General features: G+C 43.3%; 1 protein-coding gene and 1 pseudogene across 1 annotated transcript in view; both read right to left on the bottom strand.

Annotated features, from left to right (window-relative positions):
- Positions 1 to 7198, bottom strand: part of Cntn1 (contactin 1) — a 410344-nt gene extending 403146 nt beyond the window's left edge. Inside the window, exon 1 of the mRNA XM_004638636.2 lies at positions 7059 to 7198. The gene's annotated coding sequence lies outside the window, so the exon portion shown is untranslated. The remainder of the gene's footprint in view (positions 1 to 7058) is intronic.
- The window catches only part of LOC111818706, a 103772-nt pseudogene that overhangs the window by 18547 nt on the left and 68511 nt on the right, over positions 1 to 16714 (bottom strand).

Genomic DNA, 16714 nt, shown 5'->3' with positions numbered 1-16714 from the left:
CCAGCGCAGATCCATGAAGCAGGTCTGCACGAGACGTTGTTGTGGGCTCTAGGCCTCCAGTTAGACTTGTGGGAGGCAGTGTTATGAGCTCTAGGTCTTCACTGGACTCATACAGGTTATTAGGATCCAGGCCTCCAGCTGGACTCTAGTGTTTAGTGTGTGGATAGGTTTCCTGCACATGTTGTATATAATTATTTGGGTTATTCACTATAAAATCATATTATAAAATGTGTCCTATATATATATTATTCTCCTGGTACGAACCCCAAATCATAATACCTTCTCTTCCACTGACAGCTGACCATATGGTACACCCCACAAGGTCATAAGTGCATGCTGGGAAACAAAAGGCAGTACAGCAGGCATAGGAACCATAGGTATCTGTACCCTTTATGCCTCTCTCTCTCTCTCTCTCTCTCTCTCTCTCTCTCTCTCTCTCTCTATATATATATATTTGGTACAGGGTGTCACTATGCAGCTCGAACTCATAGTGATTCTCCTGTTTTCAGCCTCTCCAGCACTGGGATTATAGGCATGTGCCACTACACCCAGTCTCTGTAGCTGGCTCAGTGCACTCAGGGGCAGGGCTGGCACGGCATGTTGTACCAGGGATCAAAACCCTGGCCCCTGCACTTGACTAAGCAGGTGCTTAGTCCACTGAGCTATCTCGCTGGGCCCCATAATATATTCTTTAAAAATGTATTTTTGTATTTTTCTTTAATTATTTTTCTTCACATTCTGTAGTAATTTAAAGTTTAACATATCAATACTTGATGGAAAATACCTGTTCTATGTTATGTCTAAGATGTTTGATTTTCAGACAGATAGTGAGGTTAAGCTCAACTGCCTGTGTTATAAGGTAGTATCATTAAGCTTCTCTTCTGGAGGGTTGACAACTTAAGTTTGTTAAGACCAAAAATTAAAGAAAAAGAAGGGCTGGAAGGAAAGCCAATATTCTGGCCCGAGCCTTTCAAGGTCAGTGAGGGCTCAGGACTTAAGAGAATCTGTACTATAACATCCTGTAACTCAGTGTTGTCCCAAATTTTCTGATCAAGGAGATTATGGGGCCTCAGAGGAAAGTGATTGATGATGTAGAGTGCGCCTAAGGAGAGTCACCTGGAGAGAAAACAGTCTCTCAGGCTTTCACAGAGAGCCCACTGGCCAAGCAATGACTGTGACTCATCCACATGGCTGACACTGACAAAGGATCTACAAACTGCGGTACAGGGTTTCAGGGTAAATCCTGAGGGGATTTGACTGACCTTATCAGATACAAAAGTTACATTTCTTGTTATATAGGTCTTGTTCTATCTTGGTCTTAACCATCCAGTAGAAAAGTATAAAAATGAAGTATAAAAAGTAAAGCCATATTAATATGCTGAGCTGTGAAAGGCTCAAGTCAACAACTTCTGACATTGCCAGTCTTACGGAAAACCCACTACTATTATGGACTACTGGACTATATTGGAATATTTTGCTGAATTTATGCACCTACAATATTTAAATGACAATGGAATGCCCTTCTCTGACAAAACGAAACAAAAAGGGGGATACAAATGCAGGACCATATACAAAATAGCTAGGATAGATCTGCAGCTACTTTCTCTTAATTCAGTGAGAAGAAAGATTTGTACTAATAGTGTTTGGATAGGACATCATGTCTGCATCTTATACAATGAATAGCCACTATGAAGACAACAATATGCAATGTATTAGTTATTGAAACTGTCCTACTAATCAGTTTTGAGACTGTCTCATTGCTATTTATCAATAAAATTAATTAAAAAATAAATAAATAAAAATGTATTTTTGTTAACATATTTGCCCCTGTACATTAGACAAGTCCCTAAACTCATTAATAGTTGAAATATAAAATACCTAACTAGTAAGATCTTTCCCACAAATTGATGGTGCTTATCAAAGATTTGCTTAAATGATTAAATTTGTTCTAGCTCATGGGTGAGAAGTTTTAGAAAGAATAAACAGCTTCTAAAGTCAGTCAGTGTATTATTCACATCCCATCACTGGGAAATACCCAACACACACAGTTTAGAGGAGAAGTTCATTTTGAACCATGGTGAATAGTAAATGAAACAGATCAGGTTAACAAATTTTTGTTATTCAAATTTTACTAAGGTTTATCTTTTTTTTTCTTGTATTTTAGGGAAGGGTCTATAGGATGTTCAGGGTCTCACTATTAGATCAGACTTGCAGTTATCCACCTGTTTACAGCCTCCCAAGAGCTGGGATTACACATGCATGCCACCACACCCAGTCTCAATTGCTGTCTCAGTGCACCCTGGGGGTGGGGCTGGCACAGCAGGCCTGGGGAGGGAACCCCTGACCCCTGCACCTGCTTGCAGATGCTTTAATCTGCTCAGCAATTTGGCTGACCCCCCCAGGATGATAAATTATTAATGTTTTAAATTTTCATTGTTTTACATATTTCAAAAATTAACTAATAAATTAACTTGCTAATAAAATGTTATTTTAAAACATCTATCTGGTGCTAAAAGAAAATATTTTGAGGCCTTTTTTCCTTAGCTTGAATAACTTGAAAAAAAAATTTAAGTTGAAGTTATTTCTGCTTCCTGGGGCAGAATACTTCTCCAGTTGACACAATGGACATCTCAGAGCAGCAAGGCACTGCTGAATTACTTAATAAAGGTTCTAGCCATCTCAAGTTGACACGATGTGTCAATGATTACAATTAATTTAGAAAGTATGCAGTTACACACTTTCAAGCGCAATTGCACACAATGAGTCATGCGTACAACCACAGTGAAGTGTCCCATCCTCCTCTGCTACCTTTCTAAGGTCACACAACAAAGTTCTATTCTTACAAGTTGAACCCAAGTGTCTCTTGCTCCAAAATCGAGCTCTTTATGATACAAAGTAAAAGGGCTGGCCAGATAGCTCAGCAGACTAAAGCACCTGCTTAGGCAAAGCACAGGGACCAGGGTTTGATCCCAGGTACCACATGCCATGCTGGCCCCACCCCCAGGGTGCCAAAGAGGGCGACTGAGACTGGGTGTGGTGGTGCCTGCTTGTAATCCCAGCTCTTGAGAGGCTGAAAACAGGAGGATCACTAAGAGTCCAATCTGTGTAGTGAGACCCTGTAGACCCTGCACTAAACACATAAAAAACAGATGTGAATTAAAGTACAGTGACAGTCTCAAAGCAAGGTAGAAACAGTAATGGAAATTTGAAGTACATCACAGCCATAATAACAGATGGCATCTTAGATTAAAGCAGAGACACTGATGTATTGCCTACTGCACTAATCCAATAACAGATGAAACTGGCACTAGAGAAAACACAGAGGGATACATATTATAGTTAAGATAAAAATGAATATACTAAGTAATGAATAGATAGTGGGCATCTGGAGGTAGAAGAATGCAAGTGTATAAAACCAAATTAGAAAGCTTGATACATATAGCATCCATTGGTAAAAGCCAGTTCAGGAGTGATACATAGTGATGACGAGAAAGCAGAAAATAGTTTCCAATGCGTATATTGTTTTTACTGTAAGTAGTGCTTTTACCAATAGTCCTTATTTAGAAATAATTACTACAGGCAAGCCCCTGCTTGCAATGTTCTATGTGCATCATCTCATTTAATGTATATATTTTTTAAATCCCCTACCTGCAAATGTAGGTGTGCTAGAATTCTTGCCAAACATTCATAAGGCTCTGGGTTCAATGTTACCATAAAAAACCAAACAAACAAATCCCTTCTACCACAAGTACTGTTACAATCCCCAACTGACCTAACAGTCATTTGTCTACAATGACATGTAAATATTGGCACAGGTAGGCTTATGTAAAACGCCTGTGTTCTTGATCTCTGGGATAGTATTTTGGAATGGTTAACGAAAGGGGCTTTAGGAATAGAAATGGAGAAAGAGATTATCATCAATGTGGAGGAAGAGATGGGAGAGAGACAAAGAGTAGTGGTTTAGAAAAGAGAAAGGTTGACACCAAAGCACTGAACTATTGTGAAGTAAAATTTCAAGGAAGAAAAGGATGATATGGAAAATGATGGGTCAGAAGAGAAAAGAATGGCCAATAGAATAATTTTAAAAATTAAACACTGGATTTGAAGAGGAGGAATTCGTGGCGACTTAGGATATGTTTAGTGACATGGAGTAGATAACAGCTGATTCACGTGGAGAAATGAATGGAGATGGGGCCATTTGTTAATTTATTTTATGACAAAGTCATTACAGTGTATGGAATATAGAGAAATACAGCAACTAGGTGTCGCATTGGTTGCAAAGGGCCCAAGATGCAAAAGAAGGTGTGGAAGAAGAGCGAGGTCATCACTGCATGAGAAAACTGAGTCACTCTGTGGAAGGATGCAGAAGCACCTCATGGTATCCATTACTCATCAAAGAGAGGCTAATGGTGCCCCAGGTTTTCATGGTTCCCAGTGCTAGCCTTCTATAAATAAACAAATTACCCCCAAATTATTCCAGCCCTTATCCATATGATCCCTTACAGGGATGTTTCTTCAGCAGCACTTTTGAGATTCTCTGAACTGCGTTCAATGCAAATGAGTATAAAGAACCCAACAGGGACCCATGTGATGGGGTCCAGGGCAGGGCATTGTTCTGCAAAGTGACTGTTGTCTAACTGAAAACAAAACAGATAACAAGGTTGAGCAACAAAACTATGACTGACTGTGATAAGGTTTCCCAGTGAAAGTTATCTAATAGAGAAGAGAGGTCACTCTGCATAGAACCATGAATGTTAAAAATTGATGTAGCTGACCCAGACCAATGTATTATGATTAATAGTAGCTCCATTAATGACCCACTAGGGAAACATGCACATATTTTATAGAACCTTCACAGCAACAGAAGAACTCAATGCCACTACCCTCCTTTTAAAAACAAGGAAACGGAAACCCTAAGAGACTAACCAATTCACCCCAGATCAGATAATCAGGCAGTGAACAAAAATTAAAAGCCAGCTCCCTGTGCCTGTGAGGTTAGCTTAGTAGACTAAGTCATGTTTTGACAAAATAATATGGCACTTTAGACATATATTCGAGAAAGGCAGAATTGAATTTTTGGGCTAGGTACATAAGATCGGAACTGAATAAACTTAGTGTATATTGTGACTGGTATCAACCCTGGAATTGTGGAAACCTGAAAGGTATTCTATTTCAAGGAAAAGTGTTATGCAGTATAAATACACAGTAGGTTATTGCAATGTTAAGTGTGAAAATTTTAAAAGATTTTGAGCATATCAACTGTGTCTTTCAAAGTCAATTTTTCTCATCTGTAACAATGGAAAAGTTACGAGGAATAATTACAGGCAGTAGGAAAAAAATGCAGATGCATCTGTAAAGTCACAGTAAAAAGATAGGAAAATAGATATGATGTGAAACAACAGAATGAATTTAAATAAGGCCACAAGAAAATAATGCACAAAGGGATATACTACCAAAACTATCCCCTGAAGGTTCTAATAGTTACATAATTGAGCATTCGGGGAAAGTGGGTGGGTCCTCTCCGGACCTCCAGATGCTGCCAGCCCTGGGTTCCTAAGCAGACACATTTCCTCCGAAATAACCAAGGCATGGACACAGCACACCATTATGCTTTGATAAGTTTAATAAAATATGCCAGATAGGGCAGGTATTTATCTGATGTCATGGTACCCATTCACCGGTGGGAAGGTCTACGAGCATGCTATGAAGCTGAAGAATGCAAGGAAATGGATGACGGTAAGATAGCGCTCTAAGAAGGTATTCAAAATAATATTTCAAAATACTGATCTTTCCACGGCTTACAGAAATTATTTCGTGCAGGCTTTCCTCAGCGTGAGTGCCTTTTCTCCGGCTTTCCCCCCTGGTGGAGAATTTGATTCTCTTTCGTCCCTCCCACTCAGCGCTTGCGGATTGCTTTAGAAGGCCAAGGCAGCCTGCTCAGCAGCAGGGAAGCCAGGCTGGGTGTTCGGGAGCTATATATAGCTCCACCTTGGAGACGCGCAAGCACCAGCAGAAATACAAATGTCCATGCTGGATTTGGCATGAAAATACGTATATATGAGTGAAGGAAGGTTGCAGTTCTCCCATCTTTTCTCCTTCCCATCAACCTAGTTTCTCAGGAATTTTTCTAAGCTGGGCGCCTGCGGTCTTGGCCGGCCGGGGGACGCAGCATTTGGTTTCTCTGCAATTCTTCCTACTGCTCTCAGCAATCTGACTCCACAAGGAAGCGGCACGGGGCCAACACCTAAGACCCAGATGCGGTCAGGCAAGGATGCTGCCTTGCAGCATTCTGGAGCCCATCCAGGCGCAATCACTGGACTCTGGGACTCCCTGAGACCAAACCCACCTTTCAGAAACTAGGTGAGGTGGTGACTCCCAACAGCAAACACCCGGCTGGGAGAGAAGAGGCAACGCCTACTGTCTCTGCCCCCTCGGTCTGCAGCGGGTCCTGGAGGAGGGCCCGTGCTCTCTCAATAGAGACGTAATTAATCGGAAAATGCCTTGAGTTGCAGGAAATTTTCCCCAACCCCCACGCCCGGAGGAAGCCAGTTCTGCACAGAGCCAGGCGCGGGCACGTCCTCCTCCCCGCCCTCGCTGCGATCCCCCGCGGCTGGTGCAGGATGCGCCAGGCGAGCCTGCAGGTGTAGCCTGGGAAGAGGAGAAGGTGCGGACAGGCGTGGGCAGCGCGGAGCCCCGGCGATCTGAGGCCCCGCTGTCGACCCCCGCTGGACCCACATAGCATCCCCCGGCGAGTGGCCGGCAGGTGCAGCCGCAGCTTGCCGAGGAAAGTTGAGAAGCCCGGAGCCGGGGCTGGGTCCCCTCTCCTGAGGCACTGCCGCCCTCCGCTACCTGTCACGCCCCGGCTGTAGCATCCTGCATCCTTCCATCCTGAGCCCGGAAACCTCCACCCAGGTCCCTCCTTCTGTATACTTCATGAGCGGAGCTACAGCGACCACAGGAGATTTGGGGTAACAAGGGCGGGGCCGCGGAAGGGGCCGGGAGGGGACGGCAGGAGACACGCGTTCTTCATTGCAAAGAAGGGCAAGCCTGCCTCCTACCTGTCCCCGGCTCCGGCTCGCCTCGGCGCGGCACAGCTGGACCATAGCCTACAGGTTTCCCACTTCCGCGGCAGACACCTGGGAGCGCATCTCGCTCCAGCGCCCCTCCTTGCCTCGGCGGAGCCCACCGAGCTACTTGACAGCAGCGCCCGGCCTCAGAGAGCGGCGATTGGGCCCGCGGGGAGAGTGGGGCGGGGACCTGAGAGAAACTCGGCTCTCTGATTGGACAGTAGGGCTATCACTCTCCCAAGATCAGAGCTAGTTGCGGACCCGGGTGGTGATGAAGCCAACCACAAGGGTCTTTGCAGCCCCTGGTACCAAAGCCGCAGCCGCTGGGTTCAGGACCCCAAAGAGAACTGAAATCGGCTTGAGGACTTGTCGCTTGAGGCGCCAAGCGGGCGGGAGGGGCCTGTACTAACCAGACAACCAGCATTTCTCAGAGCCTTCCTGAAGGGACCATCTGCTCAGGGAGATTTGATAGGCGAAAATAGAGCCAGAGCTTGGCGAGAGAAGCGTGAACTTCAGCTCCCAGACAGGAAAACAAAATACATGTGTTTGTGTTAAAAACAACTCAAGATTTTTTTAAATGTGGGGATTTTGCTTCAAGATTTTTTCCCCTAAATATAATAAGGTACTTTTTCTTACCCCAGAAAGAATGACCTGTTTCGGTTTAAATGGAAAAAACAAAAAAATCCAGATAGAAAAAAAAAAAAAATCATTTCAAATGGACAAATGCAGCGCAATAACCTCTCAAGAAACAGTAAAGGAAATAAACTAAGGAGCGAGAAGTGCAATTGGTAGCTGAAATCGTAACATAATCTCCAACAGCCTTAATTTCCTACTGATGTTAGTCCATCATTTCTGTATTGCTTCTGTTCAAACCCTGAGAGAACCTAGAAGGCACGAGAACCTTGGTGACTCCACGTATCCCTTCCAGTGAAGAAGGATGGGGTAAAATGACTTCACGCCCTTTGTTCATCTCCACGACCCATTCAGGGATAATCTGAAAACTATGAAGGTCAAGATACTCCCTAAATGGAAGAACAAATTAAGGTCATAAATAAAATTGGGGCAGTAAATGTCTTAGGCTAGTGCCTTCCTTCCTGTCTACAAGTAAAATCTTCTTCCACTTAAATTAAGCAAATATCTTAACGCTATTCATACAATTGATCTGCAAAGAGCTTATGATAGTCTTGGGACACTTAGACAACTGTTAGAGATGACATTGCTACTAAATGCCAAGTAAAAAGTGCAGACTGTTATTTAATATTTTAATTTTTTAATGTATTTATTTGGTACAGGGTTGCACTAAGAGCTCCGATTCCCAGTGATCCTCCTGTCTCAGACTCCCCAGCACTGGGATTACAGGCATGCACCACCATGCCCAGTTTTGGTGGCTGGCAAAATGTGCCCAGGGTTCCAGGGCTGGCACAGCATTTGGTACCAGGGATTGAACCCAGGTCCTTGCACTTGCCAGGCAGGTGCTTAGACTGCGGGGCTATCTCCCCAGCCTAGACTGTCATCTTAGTGCTTACAGTTGTTAATAATATTAGACCAATGATTTAAAAATAATTCCTTCAAGAGACCAGGCGTGGTGGCACACACCTGTAATCCCAGTTCTGGGGAGGTTGAGGCAGAAGGATCACTGTGAGCCTGAGCTGCGCAGTGAGGATCTGTACCAAATACATAAAATAATTAAATTTGAAAAATGATAACTTCATAATGTCTTTTTTTTTAATGGGAATGGGCCACTTGACTGGTAATTAACAGCAAACAAAAAATATGATTTGTGGGTGGGAATCCTCTTCACAGGGCAAGGAAATGACTGAAAATGCAAGGACAAGTTTCAGACTTCCTGAGTGGTGATGCTACCGAGAAGCCCTCTCGGGCCCGTGCCCTCCCCCGTCACACCATTTATTCCACTGACTTGGAGACGTCACTCATGAATTACCGAGCACGCATTCTGCGCCACACACTGTGGCAGGTGCTGTGGAACTAAGCAAGAAGGACACACTGAGCTTGTTACGGAGGGGCAATTAATGACAATCAAGGCGGCAAAAACACTGTAGTCAGAACTGTGCACTTCAACACCATCATCTTTTGATTCTTCACCATAAATTATTTTGGGCCACTTGGAGTTCCAGCCCACTCTCCTCTAGGACTGAACAGAAGAGAAGGCACACATTCAAAGAAAAACACAAACAGGGGAGCACAGGAATTGAATCCAGAGACACAAAAATACTAAAGAATTCTGTGCCATGTGCCTTCTTCCATTCCTTATTCACTCATTCCTTCAGCAGATATTACTGCAATTACAGTGGTGAATGAGAGAAAAGCTGTTATGAAGTCATCTTTTATTTTTAGGAATATAATGCTACTTTATTTCCAGATTGTGTATGTGTGTGTGTGTGTGTGTGCACGCGCACACATGCGTGTACCTGCATGTGTGCACCTGGGTACACATGTTAATGCTTTTAACTGAGGTGTAGAATTACGATTATTTCTAGAAGAAAGATTATTTCTATGTGGAACAGTCTCCTTATATATTTTAAAATAAAAGACGGTTTCCAAGTTATTATTAGTTTCAGAGAGAAAATCCTGTACATCTGCTTATGCTGCAGAACATTTTGCATTTTCCAAATGATTTCTAGACACAATTTCACCACATGTTCTTAAGTAAGGACAAGGGCTATTACTAACCTGGCAGTTATAAGACCCAACGGTATGTACAGAATGTTTGGTTTATAGTATACAACATACATCTATCAACAATACATACTTGTTGAATAGGTGGTTTATAAAAGTGAAAGTTTGAAAACGCTTAGAAATCACCAAGTTCTCCAGATTACTCTGTAAAGGAAGGAAGCAATTATAATTTGATCAAGATCATGCAACTAGCTACATACGGTATCCAGATCTTGAAGTTACCAGCCTTTTTTTTTTTTTTTTTTCTTTTGCGACCACACAAACAGTAACTTTTTCTAGTAGTTCTTCCAGCAGAATTCTTGTCTGCTTTCCTCCCTGGTTCCCTTTTCCCTTCTTCCAACTCTGATTCAGCTGGTGCCTCTGGAATCCGGCATCTGTATAATACACAAATGTCAACCTAAACTATGAATTTAAAAAAAAAAAAACAACCCATGGTCAGTAGCTCTTATGGCTCGCTTAGAAGTCCACGCAAAGCCTCATAGTCATAGTGGGGCTTTTGCAGAGGTGGCTGGGCACAGAGTGTGTTGTGCTGGGACTGATGCTCACCGCAGTGAAAGGATGAAGGGTGCTAAGATCAAGTGTGTGAGTGGTACCTGCCAAAAGGGCAGGACGCCTGAAAAAAATATATAAAGGACAGAATGTGGCTTGCCACTTGCTGTGTACCGCTTCACTTCATGTTCCTGTGCCATGCCACCCTGCCGTGGAGCCAGCCAACTGTGCACTGAAATCTCTGCAAACTGGGAGCCAAATAAACCCTCCCTCCTTTAGCTTGGGGCATTGGTATTTGTTGCAGCAAGGATCAAAGGTAACTAAGACAGGAGCTAAAATTGAGGTCTGTTCCACGAGTCAGCTCAAGGCACCTGGGACTAGTGTGGAGCGCTCGGAAAGGCTGATGGGAAGCGAGGGACCCCGACTTTCTCTCAAGTGAGGAATAACATCATAGCAGCACAGGTGTGGGTTCCCCTGCTCTGGCAGCCTCGTACAGAACATGTCTGCAGATTTCCAAAACAAAACAGGGGGACAATTTTCGCCATGCTCCCTGCGTGGCTCTGCCTTCTAATCACTTGCAGAGTTCCACGATATAATTTCTCCGGCATTGTACTGCTAAGCTTCTCCTGGCCCGGTCTCCTGTCTCACCCTCCTCCCACCCCACGCTGGCTCTCAGTCTTCAGCATTTCCATTTCCCCCAACCACCGATTAAATCTCAGTGAGCGGAGAGGAAACTACAGCAACAGCACAGCTCTCCCCGCGTGCTTCCCCGTTTCTCTCTGTTCCACCCACCATTTCCTCACTTTCAAGTTTCCCAGGAGAGCAGCTCCTCACACAGCCTGATGTGACAAAGCAGGGGGAGAGAAACAAAAGGGTTTTGGTTTTTTTCCCAGTCAAAATTTCAAGCTGTACTTGACATAGCAGAAATGCAACAGAGCCTCTGCCTATTGGTCTGAAGAGTCATGCTGAACCCCGCCTGCAGCATTTGGAAGATCACATCAGTCCACTGACCTAGCTTTCACAGAGCCAATGGGGGACACAGGCAAAGGGATGCTGGAGCGGCGTGTGAGTACACACAAGGGCCCACAGGTGCACGCGCGCACACACACACACACACACACACACACGCCATCTGCACTGTGTGGCAGGGAAATGAGACCAGGAAATTAGCTAAATACTGCAAATACAGTCAAATGTAGCAACTTACTACTAGCCAGAGCCACGGTGGTTTTTCTGGGGCTTAAGAGTAGGACTCGAATTCCTTTTGTTTTGGTGGTGATTGCTGTGTCCCCAAAGGGCAGACTTGTAGACCAAGCCACATGCTGACATGGCCAGCACGTCTCCACACTTCGCCTATTGTTTTACAATGGAGTCTACTTATTTCTTTTTCAATAACACCCCACACATGTGACAGGGCTCCATGTATAGTGTGACAGAAGGGCACATTCATGGTGGAAATGTCCTCTAACTTCTTTCAGCTCCTAGATCTCCTGGGGAGGGGCCAGTGCTCAAGTGAGCTGCTAAATTGCAGCTTTGGCCTCTGTTATTTGTGGAGAGTCAGGGAACAAATATCATTAAGGCACTGCTACTCAGCCTTCCTTACTTAATATGTTTTCTCTGCCTAACTAACTCCTATAACTGCTGGCACTGGAAATCCAATTTTCTGAATAGTTTTTTTGTTTTGGTGGAACTGAGGATTGAACTCAGGCACTTGCCAGGGAAGCGCTTATTCTACTGAGCCATCTCCCCCACCCCTTTTTAAAAATCCTTTGTGTGTGTGTGTGTATGTGTGTGTGTGTGTGTGTGTGTGTGTTACAAGGGATTAAACTCAAGACCCTGTGCTTGCCAAGCAAGCACTTATTCTTTTTTCTTTTCTTTTTTTTGGGGGGAGAATACTGGGGATTGAACTCAGGACCCTGTGCTTGCCAGGGAAGCGTTTATTCTACTGAGCCATCTCCCCGGCCCTGAATAGTTCTGTGAAATAACAGGCATGCTCACACTTAACCATCTGCAGTGGACACAGATGGGACAGCACACCTTTTTTCTCAGTCTGTGTTCTGTGGTTACAACGGAATCCCAGAGGCTGGGTCACAGAGGGAGGCCAGAAGCTTGCTTCCTCATACCCTGGGGGCTGGGAGGTCTGGGACAGGGAGCACAGCACCTCAGCGGGCTTCCTGGTGCCACAGTCACAGTGGAAGGTGGAGGGCCAGGGAACACAGCACACGTATGTGTGCAGGAAAAAGTGAGAAAGGGGGCCTCGTGGGGCCAAGCTACCACAGCAACAAGGCTATTCCTTTCCTGAGGGCTGCCTTTTGGACCTGTCCCCTCTTTAGGCCTCTCTAAGTGTGGCCTTGGAGATCCACATTCCAACCCAAGAGCTTTGGCGACTACGTTCATTCAAACCACAGCAGCAGCTCCATTCCATTCCAGACGAGTTCCTTAGTAGCTACCCTGAGCGGGAAAGGGTGAGAGACTTCAGTTTCCTATGCCTTAAAACGAGGGCAAAGGGACACAATAGTTAAATCCAAAACTGCTGGCTAGGAAGACAGCATCATTGTCTTTACAGAAGGTTCTAGACCGAGCATAGGCATAGTGGCCCGTGCCCAGCATTCAGGAAGCTGAGGCAGGAGGATCTGCAGCTCTAGATGAGCCCGGTAACTTAGCAAGACTCTGTCTCAACATTTAAAAATAAGTAAATAAACAGCTGAAGGTGTAGCTCAATGTGAAGGTCCTGAGTTCAACACTCAGTATTGCAAATAAACAAAGAAACAAACAGACAAACAAATAAGTTGTCTCTCCAGACGTGCTTGCTCTCTTCGCTGACATGCTCACCCCCAGTAAAAAGGCTTTGAAGGATCAAAAAAAGAAGAACGAATGGAGGAAAGATTTCTACTAACTCCAAATTTTCAAATTTTTTTGCCTGAGGTTTTTTATATTTCCTTATAACTAACATCTATTGGATTTATATTTATGATACAACTTTAATTTTTGATTATTGATAAATTTGCTAATCATCCCTCCCCAAGTTTTCTGCCATATTTAAAAATTGTAGTAATCATTTCAAATATCAATTTGGCTGTGTTAATTTCCTTTAATGTACGATTATTTTTTATTTTATTGGTTTCTGCTCTTATTTCTGTTCTTTCCCTTTAGTTAATTTTTAATTTCATATATTTTTCTCTTCTTGAGCTAGAAGTATGTATTACTGGTTTCTCAGTCTTCTTTTTTCAATATTTACCTTTTTGTGTGTGACCAGCTCAGCGCCCCCTGGGGGTGGGGGCAGGCACTGCATGTGGTGTGGTGGTGGTGGGTGTCAAACCATGGTCCCTGCACTTTGCCTAAGTTTGCCTAAGCAGGCGCTTTAGATCACTGACCTATCTCAACCAGCCCTCAATATTTACTTTTAAAACTAATATTTTTGGGCTGGTGAGATGGCTAAGTGGTCTAAAGCACCTACTTAGAACAAGCTTAGCAAAGCACAAGGGACCGCAGTTCAATCCTCCAGCACCACATGCCAGCCGGCCCTGCCCCCTGGTGGGCTGAGCTGGCCACACACACACATATAAATAAATAAAAATTTAAAAAAACTAATATTTTTCTCTAAATAATGTTTTTTCTCTAGCTAGCATTTTTTATGTTTTAATATTTCTTATTTTTATTATCATGGTTCAGATATTTCCTAATCATTTTTCTTGTTCTCTAAGATTATTTAAAATTACATTTTGGTTTCATATACAGTACTTAGAGTTTCTATGTACCTTTTGTATTTTAGAATTTTAATTTTTTGTCATGAAAATATTCTAAAAGGATTTCTAGCTTTTATAATATGTTAAGGTTGTTTGCTTTCTCAAATGTCCTTTATATTCTTAAACAGAAAATGTAGGGATAGCTGGGAAGATAACTCAGTGGAATAAGTCCTTGACTGGCAAGCACAAGGTCCTGAGTTCGATCCCTGGTACCACCAAAAAAAATGCAAGATGAAGAAAAAGAAAAAATAGGTGTACCCACTTCCACACAGCAGCTGTTGATGAGCCATCTCCCCTATAGATAAAACATAAACTTTCAGCAAAAGAAGACATTAGCTAACTTGAGGGTACTGAAGAATAGTAAAACAAACAAACAAACAAACAAACAAACAAAAAAGACAGAAACCAAAGATATGAAGTCTATACATGGAAAAGGAAAAGAGTGGGTAAGTTTTCTATTCCCTACAGCTTCTGCCCTTGGAATAGGGCCTAGGAGGCCCCAAACATGGTTTCTCTATATCAGACAACATCAGCAGGAGCAGCAGCAATGACAAAAGACATGGTTCTGACCTGAAGAATAAAAGCATAGAATTCCACATGGCCATGGAAGGTCCCAGAGAAGGGAGATCTTGAAAGAGTCCTCAGCTGAGAACCTAAATCCTAACCAAATCATAAACTGACTGCAGAACCGTATATACACAGCACACCCCAAGCAGCTGAGGGAAGTGTAAGTTGAAAAACAGCCCCCTGAAATTCTGCAACCTGTGAATGTTGCCTTACACAACAAAGTGTTTGCAGGTAAGATTAAATTAAGGCTCTTGAGATAGGAAGCTTATCCTGGATTATCCATCTGGGATTTCCCTCAATGCAATCACATGTAGCCTTCTAAGAAGGAGGCAGAGGGAGATTTTACCACACAGAGCAGATGGCGATGTGAAGACACAGCGGAGAGATTTCAGGACGGTGGCTTGGAGGACGGCACTGGTAGCCATATGCTTAGCGTGCCCACCGCTACCAGAAGCCAGCAGCAGCCGGGAGCAGACTCTCTGAATCTCCCCCAGAGCCCATTGTCTTGGTTACACCTTCATCCTGCTCAGACTCTTGGGTCTCCTGAGATGTCAGGGCATACAGTCTGCTGTGTTGAACCATTTTGTTCTTTCACGTGAGAGAATTCTTTTACTTTTTCATTACTGAGGATTGAACCCAGAGTCTCATACATGTTAGACATGCACTCTGCCTCTGAGCTGTATCTTCATCCTGTGCTGCCCATATAGTACTGTTATCTCATTGTAATTATAATTTGTCAGAGCAGCTAAAGACAGTAGTATAAGAATGTAGCAGTGTTTTCAGCTGCCTGCCAAAGGAAAACTAAGTTTAGAGTCTGAGCGCAGTGAAGTCAGCTGTCGTCTAAAACAAACAAAACATTAATATTTGTAAAGAACATAATAGAGTCCAGAATACATCATCACAATGTTTGGGACACAATTTAAGATTGCTACGTGTGCCTACTCTGCTCCTCTGCCCCACTTATTCCTCCAACTATGAGAAAATATGATTCATAGTTAAAAATTAGGTATTGGAATTACAAGCAAGATTTTTAGAAGCTGCTATTAGAAAGCAAAGCATGTCCATAGTGGATATCTTACCCTAGTAAATTTTTGCACAGGAATCTTTTTCCTGAACTCTGTTTCCTATGTAATTTAACACAATATAAGAAATCATACAGGGAGTAAGCAAGATAGCTCAGCCGACTAAAGTGCCTGCTTAGGCAAGCTTAGGCAAGCACAGGGACTGTGGTTCCTTCCCAGCCACCACATGCTGCACCAGCCCCACCCGCAAGGTGGTCTGAGCCAACCACTGAGTTGGGTGTAGTGGTGCACGCCTATAATCCCAACGCTGGGAAGGCTGAAAAACAGGAGGATCACCACAAGTCTGAGCTGTATGGTGAGACCCTATAGAACCAAATACATTTTTAAAAAAAGAAAAAAAATCATACATGCTCCTTGTAGAAACTATGAAAAGCTAAGAAGAAATCTACTCAGAGATTGGCAAATGATTGTTTGACATTAGCTTATTATTCCTTTTTAAATTTTGTAAACTTTCCCTGAATTTCCATGGGTGTTCCAACGGAAGGCTCCATCGCATTATCTTTCCTCCTCTGCTATTCTGTAAATACTTCTGCTTTCAAGTCCCTCCTCTAATACACATTTCCTGAATACAGCCAGAGATATCCTCTGTCCTTCAGACTCATGCACTCTTTCTCTAGTAAATATTTTCTCTTGGTTGATTCACCATGACATCCAACTCAAAATCTCCTCGAATGAAATAGTGACAAGTAGAGATTCCTCAAACAGGTGGGACTGAAGATCCTGTTCAATCCAGTTATTTCTCTCCTGGGTATTTTTCCAGTAGAACTGAAGACATCATAGCACAGTACTATAGGTGCACCCATGTGTATAGCAGCACAATGTGTCATGGCTAAATCTTGCAAATAACACAAATTCCCATCAATTAGGAATGTATGAAAAGGTATTTTTAGACAGTGGAGTGCGACTCAGCTATAAAAAGATAAACCTGAGGATTTTATAGGTAAGTGGATACAGCTAGAGACCATGCTCTTAAGTCAAATAAATGAGACCCACATGTGCAAACATCACACTCTCTCCCTAGTGTAAGTACTTGAAAGAGTAAATAAAATCTGAAAGGTAAAAAGAT

This window comes from Octodon degus, unplaced genomic scaffold (assembly GCF_000260255.1).
Source record: "Octodon degus isolate 3935 unplaced genomic scaffold, OctDeg1.0 scaffold00100, whole genome shotgun sequence".
NCBI lineage: Eukaryota > Metazoa > Chordata > Mammalia > Rodentia > Octodontidae > Octodon > Octodon degus.
Note: the sequence above shows the minus strand (reverse complement) of the source record. Positions and strands in the feature narration are given on the sequence as shown.